We start from the raw sequence: 17,659 nt of genomic DNA, 5'->3' as shown, positions 1-17,659 counted from the left end.
TAGTCTCTGGATGGCCTTCTGACAAAGGTTTTACTTCTTTTGCCGGGAGAGAGGCTGAGGCCAGGAGAGCTGTGGAGAGGCAGAGCGGTCCGACGCCAGCCCAACTGGCAAAGTGTCACCAATCCGGCCCTTAATCATTGAATACTGCCCTCCGGCTGCAGTTTTGAGCCTGGTGGCTATAAAAAGGTCGTAGTCTCAGATTCAGGTCTCAGTCTTAGCCCCGAGACTACCACCTCCAGCAGCTCCAGTGTATAAATGGTCCCCACCGCCCCGAAGTAAGAGAGGCAGATGAAGAGGGTTGGTGTGAAGTCTGAAAATTGGTGTGGGAGATCTGAACTCTAAGTTGGAATCAAACGGCTGTGCGGCCGAGCTGCCCAAATGTTCCTACACTCTCAGGCAGTGTGGGGTGGCCTGGAGAGGCAGACTCTACATTTTCCAGTAACAACAGTACTATAGCCATCAGTCAGTCGTATTTATCGAGCGCTTACTGTGTGCAGAGCACTTCACTATGCACTTGGAAAAGTACAGTATAACAGAGTTGGTAGACACCTTCCCTGCCCATAACGAGCTTAGTCTAGAGGGGAGAGAGACATTAATATAAATACATAAATTATGGATATATATATATACATATATATATATATATGTGCTGTGGGACTGAGGAGTGGTGAATAAGGGGAGCAAATTGGGACGATGCAGGAGTGGGAAAAGGGAAATGAACAGTTGGTCAGGGAAGGCTTCTTACAGGCCTCTGAAGGCCTCTGCTATGAGTAATAACAACTGTGGTATTTACTGAGTGCTTACTCTGTGGCAAGTACTGTGCTAGACACTGGGATAGATATGTTAATCATGTAGGACCGAATCTCTGACCCGCATGGGGCTCACAACCTAAACAGGAGGGAGATCAGGTATTTAATCTTCATTTTTCATCTTACAGGCCTCTGAAGGCCTCTGCTATGAGTAATAACAACTGTGGTATTTACTGAGTGCTTACTCTGTGGCAAGTACTGTGCTAGACACTGGGGTAGATATGTTAATCATGTAGGACCGAATCTCTGACCCGCATGGGGCTCACAACCTAAACAGGAGGGAGATCAGGTATTTAATCTTCATTTTTCATCCGTGGAAGTTGAGGCATAGAGAACGTAGGTAACCTGCCCATGATCCCCCAGCAGGGAGGCAAGAGAACTCTGGTGGCCTCTGGTTGTGGGAGGGGATTCTGAACTACTTCAGGTATGAGTGTGATCCTACCACCTCTAAGTCTGGAGGACCCTTTTTTCACGGAGCAGCGCTTCCCTCAGAGGCACTGGGACTTTATCCAGCAAGATGACCACTCGTTCAACTAAAGTTTATGGACACAAGCATTTTGCAGACCAGGATTGGGCAATTGGATGTTTTCTTTGGTGACTCTGGATAAAGCCAAGCAGGGGTCAAACTGGGAAAACCAGGGACTTGCGAACTAGCACCCCAGAGCTAGCATCTGACAGACAATCACTCTCCCCACATTCAAAAAGCCTTATTGAAAGCACATCTCCTCCAAGAGGCCTTCCCTGACTAAGCCCTCATTTCCTCTTCTCCCACTCTCTTTTGTCACCCTGATTTGCTCCCTTTATTCACCCCTCCCTCAGCCCCACAGCTCTTATGTACATATCCGTAGTGTATTTATTTATTTATTTATATTAATGTCTATCTCCTCTAGACTATAAGCTCACATTGGGCAGGGAATGTGTCTACCAATTCTGTTATTTTGCACTCTCCCAAATGTTTAGCATAGTGCTATGCACACAGTAAGTGCTCAATAAATGCCTTTGATCGATTTGGTGAGGAGAAGTTGAAAATGCAAAACCAGTCGCAAAAGAGATAACACTCCCTGATAGGTGGTGAGGAAATATAAATGGATTTCATTTTGATATCCATAGGGGCTTTTATTCCCGTTGATTTTTCTGTGAAAGAAATCTTAACTTAAAAAGAAAATTCTTGCAACCTACAAATATATCCCTTTTCCAGCAGAATCCTTTCAGAGCCCAGAATTCTTAAAAAAATCCTTTGATGACTGAAAATTACTTTATGAGCCAACATAGGTACTATCAGTAACCAATATCTCTGAAATAGGATCTTTGATACAACTTTGTGGGTGTTTTTCTTTAATCAAATTTCATTTTCCTCAATAAACACAGTTAAACTTAGGTAAGAAGGAGAAAACGTGGGTTTGGCATTTTTTAACCTGTAGGCCTGATGTTTATGCCTATAGATAACACTGAATAACTTATGTAAGCTTCTCATGTGTGGGAAAAAAATCAAAATTTTATCTCATGGACTGATTGCTTCTTACAGTGGGAAAATTTTCATCTCCTCTTGCCTAAACATCAAGCATAAACCATATGGGAAAGGTCGTTTTTGAATTGATTTTATTTTAGTTATCAGAAGAGAACAGCTCCCATGACCACCACTACAAAGAGCAGTTACATTTGCTGCCACTACAGTTTGAAGGAATTAGTTTCAACTTCCTCAGTATATTTCTGCATGAACATGCTCCATTATTAAAACATTACAGGGAGATTTGCTAAATGATGGGCCTAAAGAGAAGTATATTGAGGAATTCTAATTGAAAGTTCTGGGTCCCAGGAGTGAAATGTATCAGATTTTCCCTCATTTTTTTCCATCTTTGGTTTCTCCTTTTTCAAATGACATGCTATGGAGGTTTACGTGTTTTCTTATACCTTATTATCTTTCTCCATAGGATCTGAATATAAAAGGTAATGATCATTTCACCTGCAAAATCAGCTGACCAAATACAATTAGCTAGCAAGTTGTAGTGGCAGATTTTTGGGTGGCTAGGAAGGATCTTTCCCATAACGGACTATGCTTAGGCACAAAATCCTCTTAGATTTCATACTATTGGAGCACTGAGGGTTGTTGTTATGACAGCCTCTTGAAGGGTCTTGGAGAGCTGTCTACATGGGAAGCTACTCCTGCATTGTTAGAGAAACCCAGAAAGCCTGGTTTTCATGATAGTGGTCTAGAAATTTTGTCTAGTCTTTTTTTTATGCTATTTGTTGAGCACTTACTGCATGCCAGACACTGTACTAAGCGTTGGGATAGATACCAGCTAATCAGGTTGGACAGAGTGCATGTCCTCCATGGGGCTCACAGTCCTAATCCCCATTTTATGGATGAAATAACCAAGGCTCAGAGAAGTTAAGTGACTTGCCCAGGGACACAAAGCAGGCAAGTGGTGGAGCTGGGATTAGAACCCAGATCCTTCTGACTCCCAGGCCTGTGCTTTATTCATTAGGCCAGGCTGCTTCAGTCATAATGCCTGGAGCACCAAGGAGACTAAGGAAATCAGTAGGGCCTAACCCTTGGTAGGGTAATAATAATCGTGGTATTTGTTAGGGCAGACTGCTCAATAGGGTAATAATAACTGTGCTATTTGTTAGGGCCTTACTATATGCTAAACACTGTACTAAGCACTGAGGTAGCTATGAGACCGTCATGTTGGACACAGTTCATATCGCATGTGGGACTCACAGTCTAAGAGGGGAGGAGAACAGATATTTAGAAGACATATTTAATCCTCACTTTATAGAAGGAAATGAGGATGGGGGGACACAGGAAAGATATAACCAATTAACCTCACACCCTCTTAGTAATCCTTCTGCAATTCTCATGGTCTTGTCTGCTCATAAGATGTCATCATTGCTTTTAACAGTAAATGTTTGGTGATATTCACAAGACAAAATCAAAATGCTTTGCTTAATAAATGTAACATGAAAATGAGAATGGCGATTTGAAGGTTTCCTAAATATTCGCCTTGTTATGGGAAGGGAACATGTCTACCAGCTCTTTTATTTTGTACGCTCCCAAGCACTTAGTTCAGTAAATACAATTGATTGATTGATGTTCACTTCCTTCAGGAGGGATTCCTTAATTAATTCCTCCATCTTCCCGATAATACCATCACATCATCTATTATTATGGTGCTTGTTAAGTGCTTACCCTGTGTACTCTACCAAATCCTGGGAAAAATAGAAGATAATCAGATTGGACACAGTCTCTGTCCAACACAGGGCTCACAGTCCAAGTAGAAGGGAGTAGGATAAGTAGGATTAAATCCCCATTTTTCAGATGAGGGAACTGAGGCACTGAGAAGTGAAGTCACTTGCCAAAGTTCTCAAAACAGTCAAGAGGAAGATCTGGTATTAGAACCCAGGTCCTCAGACTCGTAGGACCATGCTATTTCCATGACATAACATCTACCTCAGCACTGCTGTATTTATTTTTTTATTCATTCCCAAAGCCCTCCAAATAGTCACTTCTTCCAGATGGCATTCCCCAGTCACTTTCCATCACCCCAGATTATGTGAATCCAACAGTCATCTTAGCATTTATGTGAATACAACAGTAATAATAATAATAATAATGTTGGTATTTGTTAAGCGCTTACTATGTGCAGAGCACTGTTCTAAGCGCTGGGGTAGACACAGGGGAATCAGGTTGTCCCACGTGGGGCTCACAGTTTTAATCCCCATTTTACAGATGAGGTAACTGAGGCACAGAGAAGTTAAGTGACTTGCCCACAGTCACACAGCTGACAAGTGGCAGAGCCGGGATTCGAACTCATGATCTCTGACCCCAAAGCCCATGCTCTTTCCACTGAGCCACGCTGCTTCTCGTACATAGCACTTACAGCTACATTACTTACTTTTTCACTTATTTATTCATCTAGTTACTATAGTATCTTTCCTGTCACCAGTGGTAACTTTGTTCCTTCTCCTGCCCCTTTCTATTTCTATTTGTAAATAATTTATGTCTATCTGCCTCCCCATTATCCTGTAAAAACTCTGTGATAATAATTGTTATTTTGGTACTTGTTAAGCACTTACTATGTGCGAGGCACTGTATTAAGCCCTGGGGGAGATACAAGTTAATCAGGTTGGACTCAGTCCCTGTTCCACATGGGGCTCACACTCTTAATCCCCATTTTACAGATGAGGTAACCGAGGCACAGAGAAATGAAGTGATTTACCCAAGGTTACACAGCACACAAGTGGTGGAGCCGGAATTAGAACCCAGGCCCTCCTGATTCCCAGGCTCCTGCTCTATCCATTAAGCCATGCTGCTTCCTTGCTTGAAACCAGCGGATGTGTCTTTTGCTTTGATCGTACTCTCCCATGAACTTAGTACAGTGTTCTGCATGCAGAATACACTCAGTAAATTCTAAGGATTATTGCTACAGTGCCTGGCACATAGTAAGCACTTAACTAATGCCATAATTATTATTATTGATACTGATGATGAAGACTTCCATCAGAAATGATAGAGGAGGCTTGGTCCTGAGATTTCAGTAATGAGGACCTGGGCAGAGGAATCGATTCTAGTGCTAGCAGACTGGACGGTGAGGGGCACTGCTCTTGTCCGTACTGGTCATGTTCCCGCTGAGGCATGATGTGCACTGAGCAAATAGGTGGGCAAGGGTGCAGCACAGTGTGGAGTGGATGTGTGGTCACCCATATCTGCTAGCTAAAGGCAGAAGTGGGACTAGTGCCCTATACATATAATTTTCTCTTTAGACTCTCAAACAGTAGAGCCTCAGTTTAATCGTGAAGCAAAATCATATTACGTAGAAGCATGGATGGGAATCAGCCGAGGGCATAGAAGTAAAACACCCCAGGTAGATGAACTATGGCAAGAATTGCTTCGGTAGGAACAGCACAAAATGGAGGAGGTGAAAAAACCCCCACAGTGGCTGATTCCTTCAGGGCAAAAGAAATCGCAGGTTGAAATAATTATTGAGTGTGCGTTTGGCTTAATGGTCCTAGTCCTGACTCAGTAGCCAAGTAAAGATGGGGAAATTTGCTACTGCTACTTTTTTTCGATAGGGCAAATAGTCTTAGGTTGAGCTTGTGCAGACAGGTTTTTCCTGTAAGATTGTGCCCTCCCACAGGCCCTCTGAGTGGCTTAGGAGAGTCTGATTGACAACTGCTGTCCAGGAGAGCTAGAAGTCCCATGCTTCCTGTCTCACTTTGGTGTCAGACCACCTGGGGTCCGAGGCCTTGCAGGTTAGCTAAATTGAGGAAATGAGGTTGGGCAGGGAGAGGGTTGGGAAAAGACTGGAAATGGCTATAAAGGTAATACACTGATGCCAGGATTCCTTGGGCTGCGTTGGAGAAGGAGAACTAGTGGTCTCGTCTTTTTATGATGTCAAGTCATCTCTGACCCATAGCCACGCCATGGACACATCTCTCCCAGAACGCCCCACCTCCATGTGTAATCGTTCTGATTGTGTAACCGTAGAGTTTTCTTGGTAAAAATACAGAAATGGTTTACCATTACCTCTTTCCACGCCGTAAACTTGAGTCTCCACCCTCAACTCTCTCCCATGCTGCTGCTGCCCAGCACAGGGCAGTCTTGACTTGTAGCTGATTGCCTTCCACTTGCTAGCCACTGGCCAGGCAGGGAATGGAATGGGTAAGCCTCTGCTTGAGTCTCTCTCCCGTAGTTGAGAGTGGTAGAGTACTGGAAGCTCTCCAGGTGCGACCCTGAGAGGGTGAACTAGTGATACCTGATTAAAAACAGTATCCTCGCCTGTACAAGTCAATACAGTACAATAGGTAGAGTGGTCCTTTGGTTCAAAGGTGATTCTGCCAGTAGTGACATTGCACTGAGCCTGAATGTCTTTGTGAGACAATGATAATGGTATTTATTAAGCCCTTACTATGTGCCAAGCCTTGTACTAACTGCTGAGGTAGATAAAAAGTAATCAGGTCCCACATGGTGTTGACAGTCCAAGTAGGAGGAAGATCAGGTTCCTGGCCCACAATAAGCTTACAGTCTTTCCCACATGGAGCTCACAGTCTTAATCCTCATTTTACAGATGAGAGAACTGAGGCACAGAGACGCGAAGTAACCTGCCCAAAGTCACACAGCAGTCAAGTGGCGGAGATGGGATTAAAATTCAGGTGCTCTGACACCCAGGCCTGTGCTCTTTCCATTAGACCATACTGTTTCTCTTGTACACGTGTACACTTTATCTGCAAAAATGCAGTAGTGCACTTTTCCTGGCCCCCGTCAATCGAGTGACTGATTGTTCAGAAATCAATAGTTTCAAAGGGAAAGCACCATCCTACCAATAGCAGGTCATACACTGGAAATGTTTTTGCAGTAGTGCTGACAGTTGGCACTGAGCCATCACACTCTCTCACCCCATTCCCTCATGCCCAGTGGCAGCATTGTGAGATAGCTGGTAAGGAGTGTGAGTGCAGTCTGGAGCCATTAAGGTTACAACGCTGAGACCTCAGTAGCAGCAGATCAGTGCTTTAATGTAAGGCTTACTTTATGCAGTTTCAAGACAAAAAACAAAAAAGAAAAAACAAGAACCTTCATCCCCGTAGACTCAGCCAGAGTAAATGTTCGTAGGTAAACAGCAAGAGAGCAAAGTAGGCTAGCGAAAGACAGAGGGAGAGAGAGTTTTTTGAAAGCCACCTTGCCCTATCCAGGACCGTTCAGAGCTCCCTTATCTCTGGCATAGCAGTTATAATAGATTGTATTAATTGCCTACTATGTGGAAAGTTCTGTATTAAGCACTGAGTAAAAACACACAGCAAGAATTCCAGCCAACCCTGACCCTCCACAATGTTAGAATAAGGTGGGGAGGGGTTTGGCAACAAATACTTAAGGAGTGATGAAACAGTGGAAACCCAGAAACAATGTAACACGAAAGAGAAAGGGTAGATTCAGCAGGCCAGGTAGTAGAGGGGACCAACCAGTAGGGACCAGTTGTCCACCCAGGCAAGGCCAAAACCTTTCCAACATCCTCTTCAGAGAAGCAGAGTGGGTAGATTACTGTTTTGGGAGTCAAAAGAACCTGGCTTCTAATCTCAACTCTTCCTCATGTCTCCTGTATGACCTTGGACAAGTCACTGAACTTCTCCATACCTCAATTACCGCATCTGTAAAATGGGGATTGAGACTGAGAACGCTTCGAGGGACAAGTTCTCAGTCTTAATCCCCATTTTACAGATGAGGCAATTGACGGACAGGGACTGTATGTAAAATGATTAACTTGTATCTTCCCAAGTGCTTAGTAGAGTGCCTGGTACATAATAAGTACTTAACGAATACCATAAAAGAAAAGAAAATGGCATGAGTGATGAAGAAGATGGTTGGTATGGTCTGAGTCCCTGGAAGCCCCATGAGCACAGTGCATGTTGGGACCAAAGGCCCTGGAGGTGGGAAGTTGACAGTCCCGAAGAACCTTCATCACCCCCATGGTCACTGTAGATAGGATTGGCTCTCAGACTCAGTAGTTCAGGTCTTTTTTAGGTCTATAGTCTATGTAGTTCAGGTCTATACATCATCTGCAAAATGGGGACTGGATACCTGTTCTCCCTCCTGCTTAGACAGTGAGCCCCATGTGGGATCTGATAATCTTGTATCTACTCCAGCACTTAGTACAGTACTTGGCACATAGTAAGTGCTTAGCAAATACCACAATTATTGTTATTATTAAGGAGAAGAAGATTGGGAGATAAGAGGAAGGAGTTCAGTTTTGCATCTGTTTTTCTCAAAAAGCCAGAGAGGCATTCTGGTAGAGATCTCATGGAAGCCGGAGGTAATATGAAATTTCAGAGGAGAGAGTCAGAAGTAGCAAGATAGACATAATAGTCACCTGCATAGAGGTGGTAGTTAAAGCTGTCGGAGAGCATGAACTCCCCAAGGGAGTGAAAATAGATTTAGAAAAGAAGAGGGACCAGAAAAGAGCATCGAGGGGCACCCACAGTTAGGGTGTGGAAGGCAGAGGAAGAGCTGGTGAAAGGGATTGAGAAAGCTCAACCAGAGAGGTAAGAGGAGAACCAGTCAGTTGGTTGTATTTATTGAGCACTTACTGTGTGCAGAATACTGAAAGGATGCATTGGAATTGGTAGACATGATCCCTGCCTTCAAGCATTTCAGCCTAGTGAAACTAGAAGAGAACTGTGTCAGGGAAAAAAAACAAAGTTAGGTATTCTTTCCAGGAAAAGGGAGTGGGCCACAGTGTCGAAGGCAGCTAAGGATTAGGATGGAGTAGAGTCTGCTGTGGTTGGTAAAAAGGATGTTATTGGTGTCCTTGGAGAAAGCGGTCTCAGTGGAGTTAAAGGGACGGAAACCGGATTTGCAATGAAAACAAAACAATTAATTCAGAACTTGTTAAATTAGTAAATATGACTCACATATCTTTTATTCATTGTCCACAACTGTTAAAATTTCCATGTGGGCTTTCTTGAATTGAGAACTTCCTTTGTGCATGCCTTTCTTTTTGAATAATCTAATTTTGAGTTTCTCTTTAGAATATGACACAGTGAGAGTCTGGGCAAATGTTTCTTGTTGAATTATATTTTCAGAACAGCCTATAAAGACTCACCAGGTAATTAGACAAAAATGATTCTTGTAATGAAAAAGAGCATGTAGGAGCAAGTAGAATCAATCAATTTATCAATGGTATTTACTGTACTAAGCGCTTGGAAGGGTACAGTACAACAGAATTAGCCAATACGTTCCATGCCCGTTATAAGAAGGGATCTATTTCAAGTTTAGAACAAAATACCCATCATTCTGTCTTGAATGTGAAAAGAAAATAGCAGATTGCTGACATAGCACCCCACCCACCACCATTAGCATGAACGTGTATATATTTTTAGTATTTCATTTTACTCGATTGGCTACATTTGGCTTTACATTTGTCTCCTATTTGTGTTTCTAGTGTGTGTCTGCACCTTGCGAATGCTTACCTTTGCCATTAGATTTTAAGCTCCTGGAGAGCAGTTCCAGGAACCCAGTAGAGTTCTCTGCCTTTGGTTAATGATAAAGATATAGTATCTCTCTGATATGTGGAAGAGAAGTAGGGCAGAATATTCTTTTTAATAAATAATTCCTCAAGGCATGAATATAGTCGATTACAGTTCAGTTAACCTTGGGGTGGTATAAATAACTTCATCATTTTAGCAGTGGTTTCTGGATAATAAAAGCAAGCCCTGATTGCAGATTTGCTGGGTTAAACAAAAGACAATTTCCATCTGAGCTAGAGCTCTGATTTTTAAAATTATTTTCTAGCCGAAGCCACCTACCACCGGCTGGCGAGTAGTGAAGAATTCAGAAGAAAAACTCATAACCCAATCATCCATCTTTCTTCAATTTAATTTTCAAAGGGTAAGTTGAAGTCAAGATCCAAGCATCACAGTAGTTAGTGGCAAAAGCTGATTTGGGATTATAAAGGTTAGAGTTCAGATAGGGAAGAAACACTGATGAAAAGGGAAAAGAAGATATACCTGCCGTCTATCCTTAGGTCACGTATATGAACAATCTACTGTGTTTTCACAAAATAGCGGTCCTGAGGTAGACATTGAGAAATCTGGGACAAATGAAGCTGGAATTTTTCCGCTTTCTTAGGACATCAATGGTGGGTTAAAAATTAGTGAGACATTGTAGTAGTAATAGTATTTATTAAGCCCTTACTGTGTGCAAAGCTTTGTACCAAGCACTGGGAGAGAATACAAAGGGGGAAATTGGTTCCTGTCCCTGTCACTTGGGGGCTCAGGATCAGTGGGATTTTGGGAAAATCTGAGGTTATATCAAAGTAACGAAAGCACTGAGCCACAAAGAGAGTTTATCAAGTCAGAAATCCTGGACAAAGAAGTGGAATCGTAGCAGGGAAGAAAAATGAAGGCAGAGGGTTGTGATTTGGAGTGGTGCTATCGACCCTCTGGGCTTGATTCATCTAGCATTCTATAATGCTCATGTTGTGTTGGATCATAATGCACTTGCTTCTCAGAGTGCGAGCTATTTCTCATATCTTATTGCCAGGGGTAAAAAAAAAGCTGGCAGCATCATCCCATAATATGAGCGCATGTTAAATCCCACATTCTCAGATAAATAGGCTTTAATTGCCCCCTTTCATTGATCTAGAGGGCTTGTTAACATTTCTCATCTAGGCTGAGTTTCCTCTCTCTCAATGGTAAGTAACTTGTATGTACCCCAGCCCTTAGAATGGTGCCTCACAAATAGTAAGTACTCAACAAATAGAATATGTATAATGGATAGAGCACAGGCCTGGGAGTCAGAAGTTCACAGGTTCTAACAATTATTATTATTATTATTATAATTGGCCAGCCCTTCAGGTTCCTCTTAGATGGGCCCTTGGCCGTGACCCCTTCATGCCAATGGGTGGATTTGGCTTCAGGGGCTCAAAGTTGGTGTTGTCCTTTGTTGTCTCTTTCGAGACTCCAGGACAGTCGTCCCAGTCTTCTAAGTCCTTCCTTCACCCCCAAATCTGCTTCCTTTCTGCTATGGACTTATTATAGTCAAGTATTGATTGGCTAGAGAAATGACTGTAAATGTCCAAGTCAGTGTTGGCTTTGAAAGTTGTTCCAGGTTTTTGTGTAGGCAGGTGGAGAACTCTCTCTATAGATAGTTCTATACTGTAGACAATTCCATTCTTCTATCTCACAAGGCCATAAATAACCTTGGTAATAATAATAATTAGTATTATGGTATTTGTTAAGTGCTTTTTGTGTGCCGGCATTCTACTAAGCACTGGAGTGGATACAAGCCAATCAAGGCAGACACAGTCCCTGTCCCACGTGGGGCTCACATTTTCAGTTTTCAATACCCATTTTACAGATGAGGTAACTGAGGCACAGAGAAGTGAAGTGACTTGCCCAAGGTCACAGAGCAGACAAGTGGCAGAACCGGGATTAGAATCCTTCACCTTCTGACTCCTACACCAGTGCTCTATCCACTACTCCATGCTGCTTCTTGGTACTGGTATTATCCTTGCCAAATCTCTCTAGTTCAACCCGCATATTTAGTTCGTCACCTAATTCGGTTGATTCTCCCTTCCCAGCATTGCTAAAATCAACTCTTTCCTCTTCGTCCAAATGGCTATTATGCTGATTCAAGCACTTATCCTATCCCACCTTGACAGCTGCATCAGCCTCCTCACTGACCTCCCTCACTCCTGTCTCTGCCCAGATCATTTTTCTAAAAAAAGTTCAGTTCACATCTCCCCATTCCTCAAGAACCTCCAGTTGTTGCTTATCCACACCCGCATCCAATAGAAACTCATTACCATTGGCTTTAAAGCAGTCAGTCAGCCTTCCGCTTCCTACCTCACTTCACAGATCTTTTACTACAGCCCAGCCGGCACACTTCACTCCGCACCAGCTTGCTTACTGTGCTTCGAATCTCGCTACCAATTCCTTTCCCACATCCTCCTTCTGGCCTGGAACTTCCTCCCCCTCACGTTCCCCAACTTCAAAGCCGTATTAAAATCACATCTCCTCCAAGAGGCCTTCTCCAATTAAACTCTCTTTTCTGCATCACCTGTGTTCAATCTGTACCCCTTAAGCACTTGATATTCATTCTACCCTCAGCCCCACAGCACGTATGTACATATCCATTATTTATTTACATGAGTCATCATCATCAATGGTATTTATTGAGTGCTTACTATCTGCAGAACACTGCACTAAGCAGGGAGAGAGTACACAATACGAGCCTACAGTCTAGAGGACTATACTATGTGTCTCCCTCTCAAGCCTATGAACTCCTTGTGGGCAGGGAATTGTATCTCCAGATCTGTGCTATCATATTTTCCTAAGTGCTTAGTACAGTGCTCTGCACAAGGTAAGTGCTCAATAAATACTATCGATTGATATAGTTTTTACTTTTGTTATCCTTTTTTGCCACTGGATCATTGCATATTTGCAAATCACCCTTCAGTTTAGTTGTGCATTGATATAGAAATAGAACTGGTTGCTTACTATGTGAACATAATGACAGTTTAACAATGACATGAAGGCCCCAGTTCCCAGATGGCACCCCAGTGTCCTGGAAGCTTTAACCCATCTCCCCCGGCTCCAATTCAATTCAATTCCCTGGTAAGATTTGCCCAGAGTTTGTTTCTATTTTCTGAAATGAAGCGATTCTTATTGGATAAGTTCAGCTTTTTGGGCTGTCAAACCCATTGGTGACTTAAAATGATTTTGAATTAGGAGTTTTCTAGGATTCGTCAGCCCTCTTGCCTCTGGGGCTTAGGGATAGTGTCACCTTTCACTTGTCCTCTCTGAGATCCCTTCCGTGATGACCAGTTGGTCCAGAAATCACGTCGGTGGAATGGGTGGCAGAGCCGGTTCAATTATCTGCACACATAGTGGGTTTTATGCGGCCCATTGAGTTTGTGTGCATAAGGATTCTAACCAACCGAAACCCCAGCCTCATAATAAGGAGAGTATCCGATTGGGATTAGCTTCAATATTCCAGGGGGGAAGTGAGCCAAATGGTGTCCTTTGCCAGGCAGGGGGCCGGCCCAAATCACTAGGCCTTTGTAAACATCCCTTGAGAGAGTGTTTCAGATGCGGAAATCCAGGGTGAGTCAAGGAGCGATCTTACTGTGATTCACCTCTGTCAGTTGATCCATCACTCTTCCATCAGAGTTGGACCAAAGGACTGGCTGTTCCTATTACTGGGGAGAAATGCAAGGGCTCGCAACGTGAATAGGCTAGAGTAAGGTGGGCGATGACAAAAAATGATTTGTGCTAGGGTGTAAAATCCTCCTGACAGGTAAGTAAACGAGAGCAAGCCTTGATGTCAACAGAGGAATTGGCAAGTTCCAGTTTTCAAAGGGAACAGCACCTGATTAAACATTGGCAGGGCCTAGATGGGGAAAGTGGCCCAGGAAAATGAAGGCCTATCAATAACCAGAAATGCAACGAGCAGGGGAACGTTGGTGAAATAGCTCGGCGCAGAGCCACCACAGAGAGAAAAACGTCTCCTTCATAGAAGTCTTTGTGTATGTCTCAAAGCGGCCGTGAGATAAGAAACACCCAGAGGATGGAGCTACATCCACAGCACTAGGACATAAATATACACTGGCCAGAGTGGAGATTAAAATCCCCTCCAAGTAAAATTTGGGTTGTCTCCAATGAGGCCAGAAAGGTGGAGTCTGGCTTTGGCAGTGTGGGCAGGAATTGTCTCTCTTTATTGCTGAATTGTACTTTTCAAGGGCTTAGTAGAGTGCTCTGCACACAGTAAGCACTCAAAAAATACAGTGGAATGAATGGACTGATGAAAAAAGAGGAACACAGCCAAAGACATCACTTCCTCTCATCACCAGGATTTCCAGAAACTGGCTTGGAGTGTGTGGTCACCCAGGCCATGTGATTGTTGACCAACTGGAAGTGACCTGGAACAGCCCATGTAAATGACTCCAGGCAAACTCGAGGGGAGATTAAAAATCCCAGCAATCCTCTGAAGAGGAGTTAACACGAGACTGAATTTGGAAGCGATGAGGAGAAGTGGATAGAGCAAGAGCTTGGAAGTTAGGAAACCTGAGTTCTGATCCTGGATCTGCCACTTACCTGCTGTGTGACCTTGGGTAAGTCACTTAACTTCTTTATATCTCAGTTTCCTTATGTATCCAAATGAGGATAATATACCTATTCGTCCTTCCCCTTAGACTGGGAGTCCCTTGTGGGAGACGAATTGGGTCTGATCTGCCTAATTGTAGCGACCACAGGGTTTACTATGTGGTCATTTATTATCATTATGGCAACAGTTGAAAAAGCTGGATCACAAAGCTTCCAGTGGGAAAGACCCCCTTATGTAGGTCAGCAGCAGGCACAGGTATGAGGGAGAGATGGTAATCCAAAAAAACGTTGGCATCGCCTTACAAGGGTCAAGTCTGGATTGTCACGGATTGTCCTGGGAAATGATTTCCGTCACCGGCCTGGAGTGATCTCAAGGGAACAGGGCCCAGATTACTCTTGCCCAGTACATCCTCTTGGAGCCTCCCACAGTGCATTGCATCCATACATTACCCCAAACAGATTTTCACAGCAGCACTCAGGTTCGTGCAGCCGTGACACCAGATGCAACTGAACTGTGGCCTCCAAAATTGGGAAGCTGTTCTCTGAGCAAACAAGCAAACTACTCCTCCGCTGGCACTGTTAGTGGAGAGTCTGAAACCCAGACTCTCTTGCAGTGCTTCTCCCCTTTTCCCATCGCTTGGATCAGAAGTCAATATCAAATCTCGGCTGAATCTCTTCCTTCTTATCCCTTTGAGTTCCTCTGCCTTTCCGCTAGAATCCCCAGCTGGCCTCTAATATTGAATTATACCAGAAACTCTGAATTATTTTGTAGCATGTTTAACCCAAAAGGCTTTATTTAAAATAAGTGGATATTCCAATCTACTTTAGCTCCAATTTCAACCTCCAAGATCAGGAGTGCATAGGAGGGAATTATTGACTAGTCTGACCCTGTACTAGATAAAGTAATGGAGCAAATAATCAGAGAATTAATGTCGAGAATAAACTAATTAGCAGTAGGCAATCTGAGTTCACATATCCCAGATCAGATCAAATAAACCTAATCACTTTCTCTGATGTAATCAAAAAGGTGGTAGGCGCTAACAAGGCAGTGTGGTTTGGTATCATTTATTTAAATTTTAGCAAACCATTTCATAAATAGTCCGGGATTCTTAATAATGCAACATAGAAATCTAATTTGGTTACAAATTGAGCTCTCAGATCAGTAATAAAGATTTGTGATCAATTACGGGAAATGATGAAACACTGGAGAGGGAGGGCACGCACAGAGCTTTGAGCTGAATCAGTCTATTTAGAGTATTTAGTGGCAAGTTTATTGATAAGAAACTGCACAATATCAGTTATGTGTATTAGATGTTTGAAAACATTGAAAGGGATTAGATACTTGATCCTCGCAGTAACCCAAAGAGCTGGATAAATACATCATTTACCTCTGCATAGAGAAACACAATAACAAATGAAGCCCAAACTAAGAGGATGTTGGATGTGTGGTAAAATTCAGTCCCCCTCTAAAATGAAAGCCTGTTATAGGCAGGGAACATATCTGCTAATTCTGGTGTATTATATTTTCCCAAGCACTTAATTCAGTGCTCTGCATGTAATAAGTGCTGAATAATTATGATTGATTGATTGAAGGTTACGGAAGTTATCTTGGTTAGTCAAAGAGATAGAAAGAAAGAACCTCTGGAAGACAGCATGTAGTCACAATGAGGCCTAAACCATGGTGGTGGTATTTGTTAAGCGCTTACTATGTGCAGAGCACTGTTCTAAGCGCTGGGGTAGACACAGGGGAATCAGGTTGTCCCACGTGGGGCTCACAGTCTTCATCCTCATTTTACAGATGAGGTAACTGAGGCACAGAGAAGTGAAGTGACTTGCCCAAGGTCACACAGCAGACAAGTGGCAGAGCTGGGATTCGAACTCATGACCTCTGACTCCAAAGCCCGTGCTCTTTCCACTGAGTAACGCTGAAGTGACCATTCACATCTCTTACTCTTAAATTTTTTTTAATGGTATTTATGCCAGGCACTGTACTAAGCACTGGGGTAGATACAAGCTAATCAGGTTGGACACAGCCCATGTTACCTGTGAGGCTCACAGTCTTAATCCCCATTTTATATAAAGATAACTGAGGCACTGAGAAGGAAGTGACTTGCCCAAAGCCACCCATGCCCATGAACTTTCCACTGGGCAACGCTGCTTCTCAGGAGAAGCAGTTCTCCCAGGAGAGAGTTTTCCAAAGTGGGGTTCAGGAGTCAGCCCCAGAATTAAGTCAACCTCATTCCCAGCAAGACTTTTCTTACATCAAACATAAATTTCTCTTGTTGCAGTTTAAGTGCTTGCCATTTGTTCCATGCAGAATGATGAGTAAGTTCAACATCCTCCTTATTGTTACTCTTCATTTTCACAGAGAACAAGTTATTAAATCATCTTCAGCTTGGTCTTTTTCTCATTAAGAAAATCCCAGAACCTTTTCTTTCTCTCTTTTCTTTTCTTATATACCATGATTATCAACACTTGTTGCTCCTCATTTCAGTAATGATGATGGACTTTATTACTTGCTTACTACACCCCAAGTATTGTGCTAAGCAATGACATGGGTACAAGATAATCAGATAAGATTACAGTTCCTATCCCACATTGGGCCCACTGTCTAAGACGAAGAGACGGTGAGAATTTATTCCCATTTTCCAGGTGAGGAACTGAGGCTCAGAAGTTAAATGATTTACTCAAGGTCACAATAGGGAAATGCCAAATCAGGATTAGAACCTAGGTCTCTAGGCAAGAATTTCTCCTAATTTCTTCAGATTTTTTCATATCCCTTTGGAGAACTGAAAACTGGGCCCACTATTCCAGTAAGGCCCTCATGGAGGTCAGACATGGTGGGAATACAATATTCCAAATCTTTCCTCATATACTATTAATGCATCCCAGTCCCACCACTGTTTTGCTTATTTATGCTGGGCTTTTGGTCCACTATGACTCCCAGAACTTTTTCTTCAGTACAATTGCCTCCCCAGTAATTTCCTGTCTCATGTTATATAATTAGTTGGTACTTCTGTTTGCTGATACTACCAACCCTTGATCATATTAATCTTTATCCTGTTTTTGTCTAGCCTTCGATCACCTTGGTCAAAACTCTCTTAGACTATCAACAGCCCACCTGACTCGGTGAACTTGAGCATACTCAGAGATCGTAACAAGTGCACATCATGCAAGGCTGTGGAAGAAAAAAGGTAATTTCAGCAGTCCCATGGAGGAGGAGTGCCCTCATGGAATGCTGGATTAAGGAGAGT

At 43.0% G+C, this 17,659-nt stretch overlaps 1 long non-coding RNA gene across 1 annotated transcript in view; it reads left to right on the top strand.

Moving 5' to 3' along the window:
- LOC103171075 overlaps positions 1 to 17,659 on the top strand; it is a 44,537-nt gene that overhangs the window by 13,551 nt on the left and 13,327 nt on the right. The window contains exons 2-4 of the long non-coding RNA XR_003762929.2: positions 10,093 to 10,188; positions 14,153 to 14,413; positions 17,480 to 17,599. This is a non-coding gene — a long non-coding RNA (uncharacterized LOC103171075). The remainder of the gene's footprint in view (positions 1 to 10,092; positions 10,189 to 14,152; positions 14,414 to 17,479; positions 17,600 to 17,659) is intronic.

This window comes from Ornithorhynchus anatinus, chromosome 11, assembly GCF_004115215.2.
Source record: "Ornithorhynchus anatinus isolate Pmale09 chromosome 11, mOrnAna1.pri.v4, whole genome shotgun sequence".
In the NCBI taxonomy this organism is placed as follows: domain Eukaryota; kingdom Metazoa; phylum Chordata; class Mammalia; order Monotremata; family Ornithorhynchidae; genus Ornithorhynchus; species Ornithorhynchus anatinus.
Note: the sequence above shows the minus strand (reverse complement) of the source record. Positions and strands in the feature narration are given on the sequence as shown.